Genomic DNA, 12,561 nt, shown 5'->3' with positions numbered 1-12,561 from the left:
ATCTACGTGTAATGGGTTTGACTTACTTCTTCTACACCAATAGCTGCCGAATCCGGGTCTTTCAATACTAGAATTTATTACTATCCAACTTCTCTACATGTTGAACATAGCATTGTCATTGTGGAAGCATTTGAAGCACTACCATTATGTCTACCAAAGAAAAAGAGTACATGCTGCTATAATAATAGTAATCAACCCAAAACCAAGCCAAAAAGAGTGTTGCAAAAGGAAGATTAAGCCAATACAATGTTGTCCACAAGCAGAAAGCATTAGAGTGCTAAATACAAGTGTTTTCTCTCAAAAGAATTGCTCAAAGATAATTTTCAACATGGCTACTATCCATAAAACTACAGTAGATCAGGATGTAGCTATAGACAAACATGCAAAAGAATAAGCTTCCACAGCCGCCAGGAAAATGTGGGTAGGAATTGGGATGAATAATGCAACTAGCAGTGTAGCATAAAGCATTGAGTATCAAAGATTATCAAAGCATCCAAGGTGTCATATACACATGCATACCACAATGCATGCCAAGCATGTATCTACCACTAACAATCCAGTGACAACGAGCGATACAAGGTGTTCAAATCAAAGGAAATTTATCCCATGGTTACAAACATCTGTAGTGAAAGTATATGCATAAACCAATTAAGCATAAGAAAATCTCTCACTAATTCAAATGAAACATGCTCTGTGTAAAAATACTAATTACTCCCAATGGAGAAATTTCAAAGTATCCAAAGTAGCAAAGAAAGCTCAATGCATAAAGCTCATAGCATCCAGGTGCCCAATGTATATCATGTATACATTCAAGAGTATATACCTTCAATAAGTCCTCAAGTCACGAATGTATACATTCAGGAGTATATACCTTCAACAAGCCCAAATGCAACCAACTAAGCTCAAATCCAAGATGTAGAGCCCAACATAAGCATATCTAGGTATAAACAACAATACCAAGCATTAAAATAACCATGTAGAATACTGAGATAGCATGTAGGTATTCAATACATAGACATTAAGTGTGAATGCTTGCTATCCAAACCAAACTTTTTATGTAGGTATTCAATACATAGACATCAAGTGTGAATGCTTGCTATCCAAACCAAACTTTTTATGTTTGGTGTAAATTAAAGAACTAAAAACTGCACAAAATCAACTCTATGATTACTCAAAATTGTAGTTCTCATGGCGCTCTTTGTTTTGAGCTTTAGAATACCTCAATTTGATATGGTATGCAAAAGTTATGGCCATAATACGAAAGTGCTATCAAGCTACATAGCTATCCATGACTTCTGTAGTGTGCTCTATATCCACCCAAAATGGATAGAATGGCTCCAAACTAAATTCTTGAGGGCAATAAGTACAAGTAAATGTAGGCAGCTAGGCACGGGCAGCCTTTAACCCCTAGCAATACTCAAGTATAGAACTAGAAAAGATAGGCCTCCTTTTTAATAAGAAGCTTGTTCTTGATCTGCAATGCAACTTTGTGAAGTTTGTAAAATGAGCAGCATAAGGTGAAAATGAATGAAGGAAAGCCTTGTTATTGTATTTTGGTAGTGATGTGTGCGAACATACTTAGGACCATCAACACACTTCTTTCCCTTTGTAGGACGTTTTTTTCCCTTGGCCTTCTTTATATGCTTATTCACTTTTAGGGTATACTTAGTATTGTAAATCTTCTCTATTGATACTCTCAATACACTATCAAACTTCTTCTTTTCCTAACAATGTACTTGCATTTATTGCACCTCTAAATCAAACAATTGGTATTAGAGCGAGTTTCAACCTCTTGGGCAAAGTCCACAACACTCTATTCTCATATTGGAATGAGATTTGGATAGCCCATAAGGGATAAACCTTGTCTAATTTTTCATTTGGGTTTATTTTGGCCTCCATTTTCACTATTGTGAGTATTGCACAAGCTACTTCGCCCTTTTGTTCAAATTTTTTTGCATTAGTCATTTAAGTAGGTAAGAACCCTTACAATCTCCTTTATACTATGCTACATAAAAAAGTTGGTTTTGTACATATTTTCCTCTACATAGGCAACTTTTGCATCAACTATAATCAATGGCCACAACTAGAAACTATGTATTTCATATGTTGGCTGTTGAGGATACATTGGATGGAGCTAACTATTCATTGTGGGCTTATATGGTGCATTATATATTGGTTGCAAAGGAGCTTTGGAACATTGTACATGGAATTGAAAGAAATGTTGCTTGTGTTTTAGAAGTTGTGAGTGTAGTAGAAGCAATAGAAACATGTGATATTGAGGGTATTACAAGTATAGGTTTTGTTCCAATTGATGCTACAATGCCATCACCACCTACTCCTATGCAAATTTGTTGGGATGGCAGAGACATAGAGACCCGTGATTTGATTGCATTGTCCATTAAATGTGCCACAATCCCACATGTTCAATCATGTAAGATAGCTAAGGATTCATGGGATACTCTTGCATGTTTGTATGAAGGAAGAAATGAGGCTCGCGTTACTTGTGTAATCAGTTTAGAAAGTGAACATATGGATGAAGGTGATTCCATGGATAATTTCTTTAAAAAATTAAAAGATCTTAAGGAGTAGTTGAGTGTTATAGATAAGATTTTACTAGACAATTCACTTGTGCAGATTGATCTCAATGGTCTTCCTGATTCTGATAAAAGTTTAGCATCTACTCTTCACTTGATAATGAAAGGAAATTTGAATGCTTTGTCTGATGAGTTGGTTTGTGTTCTGATGTAAGACGAATAATATAGAAAAAATAGATCCATTATGTGTGTTGCATACCAAGCTATGCTACTCAAACAAAGAAGGATGATAAGGATGAGAAGAAAGAGTCAAATGCTATGTAGGTATTATAAGGCAAAAGATCATATCATAAAAGGTTGTCCTAAATTGGTTGTAAAAGAAGCTAAGAAGAAAGAAGACTAGTATGGCTATTACAGATGACTCTCCTTCTAAGTCAGAACTTGTAAATGTTGTGGAGGATATAGAATGGACATTTAGTGCATAAAATATTTATGACTCTTCTTTACACAATTCTTGCATGTTTGTTGTGTATGCAAATATATGGTACTTTGACAATGGTCCACAAAGCATATTACTTTTCTATGCAATGTGTTCACTTCTCTTAAGCTTGCATGTATGGGAAATACTATGACATGTGCAAATAACTCCTCTTATTATGTTAAAAGAATTGGAAAATTTGTTTTGATTGCTATTAATGGTAGTACTTTTACACTTATGGATGCTTTCTATATACCAAAGATAAAAAAAGAATTTGTTGTCAATTTTTACGCTTGCAAAGATTGGATTATGAAGTCTATTGATGGGAGATGTATAGTTCATGATCTCTCTTATGGTGATACAATTATTGCATTTGGTTCACTATGTTGTGGGATGTATAAGCTCATTAACTAAGGGAAATGCATGGAAGACATGGCATGTGATGTTGTAGATTCATAGGTAGTTTTAGATGCAAAACTTTCCCATGTGGATTTTGGTCATTTGAATTTTGCTAGTTTGTTGCATTTACAAAAATTTAATATGGTGTCTTCATTGCATAGTTATGAGGCACCTAGAAAACACATTTAAGAAGGCTGCATGTTGGGTAAAATGTAGCGTGCTTCATTTCCAAAGGATGGCTCAATGAGAGATGTTTGCAACCTATAGCTTGTACATAGTGACATTTAATGCAAAGAACATCTTTTGGCAACTACTTGTACTTTGATGACTACTCTAGGCATGCATGGGTACATGGTTTAAAAGCTAAATTCGAAGTGTTTTTGTACTTCAAGTAGTATATTAGCATGACTAAAAATTTGTCAGGATGTAAAGTTGATACCCTCCATTTTGATCAGGGAGGGGAGTATATATCTAAGGAATTTAATGGATATTTGTTGAATGTGGGATTAAACACAAATGTGCAATTCTATATATACCACAATAAAATGGTATAGTTGAGAGGGAAAACAGATAACTTATGGGGAGATGGCACAATGCATGATTAAGAGTCAATCGTTGCCAGATAGTTTCTGACTTGAAGCTATTTTATGTGCAACCTATATGCTTAACATATGCCTCACAAAGGGTTTGCAATCTATCACTCTATATGAGGCTTGGTATATTAAAAAATCGTATGTAGCTCACTTGCATGTTTTTGGTTTGTTGACTTATGCTTTCATTTTAGTACAACAACTCAAGAAGTTGGATGACAAGGCTGTAAAATGTATTTTCATTAAGGTACAATAATGAAAGCAAAGGTTGTAAGTTATACCATCCATAAGCAAGAAATGAGCATATCTTGGTCAAGCATATTGTTTAGCCTTTACTTTTATGTACAAAAGAGATAGATATATACTCATAGGATATGTATGACACTTTCTTGCTTTTTTTTTAGTGGGGTGTAGTCACATGCAGTGCTAAATGAGCTCGGTTTTCATCCTATGTAGGTTTCTCATGATAACATAGATCAGCCTATTTCTAATGTAGATGTGAATGTTGCACTTCTCGATGAGAGAGTAGAGATTGAGGAGTCTAGGACTATGCCAAAATGACTAGTGCAAACATTGCATGATAATAAGTTGGATGCACCATTGGCTAGTCATTCTTGTTTGGGCTCTCACAGTGTCTCTTATTGCATTAGATTATTATGCGGTGATGTGCCTTTGATCATTGTGGCTTTATGTTGATGACATGCTACTCATTGGTCCTAATGAGACACATATTGTTGAATTTGAGGCTAATTTAAATTTAGTTTTTGACATGTCTAATTTGGGCCTATTGCATTATTATTTGGGCATTCAATTTATGTAGTGTGATGGATGTATTACTTTGTGTCAAATAAAGTATTTTGAGAGATTATTGTAGAGATTTAGTCTCGAAGACTGTAAAACTATTGCTACTACAATGGAGACAAGTTTGAAGCTGAGCCTTCACAATATTCAAGATAGTTTTGATGACTTTCTCTATCAACATACTATTGGATGCTTGATTTATATGTGCATTATGAGGCCTAACATTCACTTTGTAGTCTTATAGATGAGTAGTTTTATGCATAGCCCAAATACTAACCATTGGTAGGCAATGGAGCATACATTTTGCTACTCGAGTGGTTCTTGACACGTCGGGGGCTACTTTGTTCCGAGGAGGGATCATTCGAGCCAGATTCAGATCATTTTTTAGGTTCTAACTAGGTTGGTTGTTATGATACCCATGTATCCACAAGTAGTTTTTGCTTCATGCTTGGCAACATGCATATTGTGGTTGAGTAAGAAGCATCCCACTATAGCCACTTCTAGTTGTGAAGCTAAGTACAAGGTAGCTTTCACAACTATGATTGAGTGTATTTGGCATAGACTCCTCTTGGTTGATTTGGGTATTGAACAATCATCTATCATCACCATCTTCACTGAGGACAGTTAGAGTACATTAGCAATTGCACAAAATCTAGTGTTCCATACACATACTAAGTAGATTTAGATGCATTATCATTATTTCATGGAGAAACTCTCTACGAAGAGATCAACTTGGCATATGTGCTAACATAGGACAAGCTTGCAGATCTTTTCACAAAGGCTTTGCCTCATGAGAAGTTCAAAGCTTTCTGCAAAGCTTTGGGCTTTCCCCTTTGTGGATTATTGAGAAATATAACATAGGCTAAGTCCATATCCTATGTATGCATAAATAAAAGAGAGGCTATGTGTAAAGAGACTTAAGGTTCAAAAGGTATCTATCACTTTAGTAAGATACTTGGTGTATTGACTGTTGAATGGAAGATAGAGAAGAATGAAGAAGATGATGAAGAAGATTGCTTACATATCTTGTGTCATTCTCCCTTCTGTTGCACATCCATAATGATTCTTTTTAGTTGGTATCAGAGCGGGAGTATGAGAGCAAAAGATCAAATCAAGGAGTGTGAAAATTCAAGGTCTACATCCAATTTAAAGCTTCTTGTTTGCCATGAAATCAAGTAAAAATTCTCATCTAATCCACCGAAAGTAGGTACATGGATTCAAGAACTATAAGAGAGGCATTGATGCTCACTTTGAATGCATAGGAGGTTGGAAATGATGTATGATAGCAAGGTTTTGATTGTATCTAGTTTTGGATTGGCTCATGTTTACTTATTGGAAGCACCGGGAGTGCTTAAACTCAAGGTTTGCTTGAGTAGGGGGCTTTCTTGAGCCCAAAAGCATAGGGGTTGCTTGCACAAGGCCTACTTGGAAAAAAGTAGGGGGTTTAATGATGAATAGACATAGAGAAGAGAAAGAGAAGAGTTATTTATATAGGTAATAGAGCTTAAGCTCTCACATTTCTTATTGAGTAAGAGGCGAGAAGCATATTAAGCCTTAATGCAAATTGTCCCCCTTCATATTGACATAGGCATTGAATTGGTTATTTTGGATATCTGCTTTCACCCTTGTGTCAGATGAACTTATAACTTTGGATTCACACAGAAAAAGCTTGAACTAGTTATTTTGTAAACTGGTTGACAAATTGTCTATTCACATTGTAGACAGATTGAACTAGATAAAAATATCAGTTTCTATGCCATTTTCTAGTGTTGATATGAAAGGGAAAAAATTCAAGAATATTTCCAAGAAAATTAGTGTGGATTGAGCTTGTGTTGGACTTCATTGTTCGCATGAAAAACTACAAAAAAATAGTAGGGAAATTCCTCACTTTTAGACTTGTATTTTGATGCTTTTTGGGTCGTATAAGTATCGTTTAAGCCTCGTTTTCATTGTTTTTTGTGTTGGAGAGCTGATGTTTGACATATTGACACGATGTACGGGTATACATGATAGAAATCGGACACATGTATGACAACCATAGTAGTGAAACTCAAAATTTTTAATGTTCTTGGGCATTTTTAATACTTTTTGGTCTTGGATTTGAGTGGTTGATGCTTGGACTTGTTCACATACTTGGATAGTGATTTGACACATTACATACTATTAGTTTTTCTAAAATTGCAACTATCATACTGTCAAAAACTACACAGATTATTTAGATTATGGGCCATAAATTGACTAAGGACAACTACAATGTATGGTCCTATCACATGGAGAATTTTTTGATGTGAAAAGGTCTATATGACCTCATTACAGGTGAAGATGCATACCCAAAACGACCTGATGAGCCCAAATAGCAACATAAAAGTGAAGCTTTTGAAAAGATTTTGAAAAGATTTTGGATTTCAAAGCCATGGTAGAAAAGCAATTTGGGAGTTACATAAAATGCTTGGGATTAGATAATGGAGGAGAATACATGCTAACGAATCCTCTTGCTATTTGGGAGATCATGTGATCAAAAGACAAGTTATATGCACATTTACACCGCAACATTATGGTGATGCAAAAAGGAAGAACATGATTATTGTGGAAGTTGCAAGGGCTATAATGAATCAGATACACATGCCTTTAACTAATTGGGCTAAGGCAGTACATATTGTAGTCTATAATATGAACATGACACCTATAGTTTTAACTCGTCACATATCTCTATATGAGAAGATGTATGGAAGAACAACCACACTTGCATATCTTAGGGTGTTTGGTTGTGTATGCTATATTCATGTCCCTAATGACTTGAGGAAGAAAATGGACTATCAAATGCATTTTCCTTGGCTATCTAGATAACAAATGCTATGATCTTCTTACTGGAGGGGTCTACATAAACATGGATGTAAGGTTTAGTGAGTATGATTCTTGGTATATATTGAAAGCTGTAGTTGAGTTGGATGCATATGAGAACACTAATGATGATGGTTCTGGAAAGAAAATTATAGAAAATAATGGTCAAAGAAATCAATATATTCAGGATACATCTGGACCTCAAGACTGTGAAGAAAGCGATGACAGTTATAGCCCATGGAGTGACAGGCTACCAAGTGCACAAAAGAAGGCAGACATTTCATAAGAAAAGAAGCCTATGGGTAAAAGTTTAAAGGATGAGTCTATGGATGATGAGTTTGGGATACCACATGTAAGAACTCTAGGATTAAAGAGTGCAGGAAAGTATGTACCACCACATGCAAGAATGGTTGAGGCACTGTCTATTGCACCTCGGTTGAGAAGATCCGATAGAGTGAGGCATCTAGTTGATAGGTTAACACTATGCATGGAATTTGGCTAGTGCAAATGTAATATTCATTGGAGATGTTAGAGAAGTATGGGATGCCTACTTGATTGATACTCCACATGGAGTTTGGACAATGCAAAGGTAATAATCATTGGAGATGTTAGAGAAGTATGGGATGATAGCATGTAAGCTAGTGGATACACCATTGGATAAAAACATAAAGATGGTGGATGATTGATAGTATGTTGAGGATGTTACTATGTTTAGAAAGATGACTAACCTACCTAACCATAACAAGACTAGACTTGAGTTATTCAATGCAGAAGTCATGCAAGTCACATTTGGATATAGAAGAGTCTTGAGATATGTGAAGAAGATAGTTACCTTTGGCTTGTTCTATGAGAAAGAGATCAAACCAACATTGTTTGGATACATAGATGTAGATTGGGCAAGAAGTACCATGGATAGGAGATCCACCGATAGTTATGATTTTTAATTTGGTTCAACCATGGTGAGTTGGAGCAACAAAAAATAACATGTAGTTGCTTTATCTAGTACAGAAGCATAGTACAGAGGTATAGCATTGGCATCATGTGAGTAGACATGGCTGAGACTACTATTATGTGATATGGGAATTGAGATAGATGGTAGAGTTATCGTATATTATGATAACATTAGTAGCATCATGTTGGCAAATAACCTAGTCTACCATGCAAGGATGAAGTATATTGAAGTGCACTATCATTTCATTAGAGAGAAAGTCATGGATGGAGAGATAGACTTGTTACATGTCAAAACTAATAACCAAGTCACATATATCTTTACCACAACATTATAAATGTACATTTAAGTACTTCAAAAGTGTGCTTGGGGTATTGTATTTGTAAGCTCATTCTGAGATTAAGGGGGAGTGTTGAGAAACATAACATAGGCTAAGTCTATATCCTATCTATACATAAATAAAAGAGAGGTTGTGTGTAAAGAGACTTAAGGGTCAAAATATATCTATTACTTTAGTGAGATACTTGGTGTGTAGATTGTTGAATGGAAGATATAGAAGAATGAAGATAAAGAAGGAAAAGATTGCTTGAGCCTCTATATCTTGTGCCATTCTCCCTTCAATTGCACATCCATATCAATTCTTTTCATTGATTGATCTAGTCCATTTGGCATGGCACTTCCCTATATATGAGCGATAGCTCTCATTCACTACATCACTCCTAGGGAGGATTTGTTACTATATGTGTGTGACACACTTATCAGGGTACTTTTTCCCTCTTTAGGAGGTGTTGCCCCACTGGCCTTGTATACATGAATATTCACTTTTAGAGTATACTTAGTCTCATAAATATTCTCTATCGATACCTCCAAATACACTTTGAGTTGAGCTCTCTCAAAATTCTTTTTCTCTTAGTTGTGTACTTGCATTCCTAAACCCTAAGTCCACAAGCCTTATAGTCAAGGTGGCACTTGGGTCACATGTCAAAATGAACTCATGCTTTTGTACAAAAATTATATTATAGCATTGTATGTAGACAAGGATGACATGGATTGGGGGGCAAACAAAATAGTTATTGGATTTAGTAAGGATGATAATTACAATATTCTCAAAGCCTTTTCTCAAGAGGTTATGCTAATGGCCCATGGAAGTTTCGGAGCCAAATGTGATGGTGTCATGATGTAATGCATGTACATTTCTAATCGGATTTACCTTGTCATGTGACTAAGCTGACTAACACATATTGGGAGATAGGGTAACCACTAGCACGAGGGACAAAAAGCATTGTCAACTTGATCCCCTAAGCAAAACCAATGCTTGAAATTGTTCCACCAGAGGTTGATTGCTCTCATGAGCACTATATACAAAGTCCTCACCAAGGTTGTTGCCACCTAACATTTAGAGACATATCCACAAACATCAATATGGCTTCATAAGGGACAAATCCCTCCTTGACAATGTGTTAAATGTAGTACTTGTTGAAGAATGAGATAAATCCTCCAGTCAAATGGTAATCAACTTTCTACTAGACATAGAGAAAGCATTTGATAGATTTCATGGAACTATTTGAAGTAAGTAACAATTAACATGGGTTTTAATAAAAAGTTCGCTAATCTCCCCTATCTTCTGGTAGTCAAAATGTAGGCTCAAGTATCAGTAAATGATAAGCTATTAGACTTCTTTGAGATTCAAAGAGGAATCAAGAAAGGTTGCCCAATCAGCCCTCTCCTCTTTGTAGTAGAGCTACACTCACCCATTCTTCTATATGATTGAGAAACTAATAAAGAGTTAAGAATTGATAGGCATTGAATAGGAGGAAAAATAGCCAATCAACCAAGGTTTTGTGGATGATCTACTCATGATGTTGGAAGCAGCCAAGGTTGATCTTTAGAAGGCATTACAAGTCTTAAAGACCTATGGAAGAGCTATAGGTTTTAATTTCAACTTCCAAAAATCCACCATGATCGTGTCTTTGGGGAGGATCTCCTAAATCTTTGTTGGTAAGGAAAAGTGATTGATAGTATAAAGAATTTCAGGTGTCTTGTTGGGCATTGACATGAGGGAAGCTTAGAAAACTAATTGGGGTTTGGACAAAATTAGAAGGAAAATCCCATGCTAGAGTACAACTGCATGGGTTTTACATGTAAATTTAGAGATCCTTGAGATGTTCATCTATTCCACTACACCTTGCTATCTACCACTACCTATGTTGAGCTCTAGAATGCAAAAGGAATGGGACACCTAGTTAGGCATATTTCTTTGGGAAAGGGCATAATAATAAACATCTTGCCCCCTTCATGCTGGAAACCCTCAATAAAGGACAAAACAATGGGGCATTCTTCAATTGATAGACATCAATGAGGAAGGAAGAATTCTAAGGGCTAGATTGCTTCATAGATGTTGGCAGTAGGACACACCATGGATGTAGATGATCATAGTGCTACTACTCCATCAGAATACGAATTCTGCGGCACTTGAAGCATCGATGGAGTTGGCCTAGTAATTACACAAACAATTAAGAAAGTTGAGTTGTAGGGTCTTGTTTCTTGTTTGTTAGGGTTGTGGGCAACTACAATAGTTAACACTATTTTGTGCAGAACAAATAAGGTTTTAGGTAGGAAGAAAATGTTTTTTGGACATGGTTTGTTACTCTTCCCATTGCTCACATCATGGGAAAAAGAGAAACCTACTAAGCTTAGTATGAGTGCTTCAAAAGCAAGGAGTCTTCAAAATTTATCTAGGGCATACCAAATTGTTGGGAAGTGGTTGCCCATAATCTAAATGGTTTTTTCCCAATGCAAAATGGTATGGTCATCATTCCTATTCTCTTGTTTCTTAGCTTACATGGGAGAAATGAGGAAGTACTTTAAAATATGCATTTTCAACATATATAGAGAGGGCAATACAACACATAAATTTTAAGCTTTCAAACTATTAGGTCCTTAACTATTTAGTACATTTGGGAAGCCATGCTCAAACAGTTGTTTGACTCGGTTTGGGTAGACATCAACTTGGAGGATATAGTTTTCAAGCATTTGTGGTTTTGGGAGCTTATGCACAAGATGGGTTGGCCTAAAAACGACACTTTGGTTGAATTGCAAGTAGTTGCAAAATTGAATTCCACTTACTTGAAAGTTGTTTCTCTTTTTTGGCTAAAATCCAAGGATATAATAAATGATATTATTTACGATCAAATATCTATTTGTGTCTAATGAAAATGTAAATCTATTCTATATATTATTAAGAGATTTTCATTGGGGATCCTAAACCAACCAAAAGGCTTCCAAGCCTACATGCCACAATGAGGAAAAGTTTAGTATTCAAGAAATAAATAGGGCTTTTTCTTCAATGGTGAGTGGGGGCCATATTTATTCTCTCTCTCTCAAAATAGCAAAGAGGGTTTTATTGCTATGCTTTCTACCACTTGGTATGATGTTTGAATGATAGATGCTACCTCTTTCCATTGAGTTGCATGTTAAGAAAATGAAATTTGAAGCCTACGTATTGCCACAAAGCTTATGTACAATAGTGGATGGTAGTTAATCTTTATATCACATATTGATATTTTATTATGTATAATATTTATTTATTTTATTATAATATATATTATAATTATTAAGGTGTGTAATAATTCATATATACTTATATATATGTATTATTATTATTTATATATATAATAGTAACTTATAATAATAATAAATATTATATAATTAGTTAATAATACATTAACATAATTGATTATGTATAGGTCTTTAATTATCAATACATTAATGAATTGTAAATAAAAGATATGTAAGATATATGTAGGTAATAATTAATAAATAGGTTAATGTGTGTGTGTGTTATGCATATATGTTAATATATAACAATAATCTATAATATTAATTAACATATTATCATTTTAACTCATTATTCTTATATATAATTATCTTTCATATTTTGTTTTTATTAATGATAATTGTAATATATGT

The sequence above is a fragment of the Lygodium microphyllum genome, chromosome 5 (assembly GCF_053477565.2).
Source record: "Lygodium microphyllum isolate KBCC chromosome 5, Lygodium_microphyllum_v1.1.10, whole genome shotgun sequence".
Lineage (NCBI taxonomy): Eukaryota > Viridiplantae > Streptophyta > Polypodiopsida > Schizaeales > Lygodiaceae > Lygodium > Lygodium microphyllum.
This window is presented reverse-complemented; position numbering follows the sequence as displayed.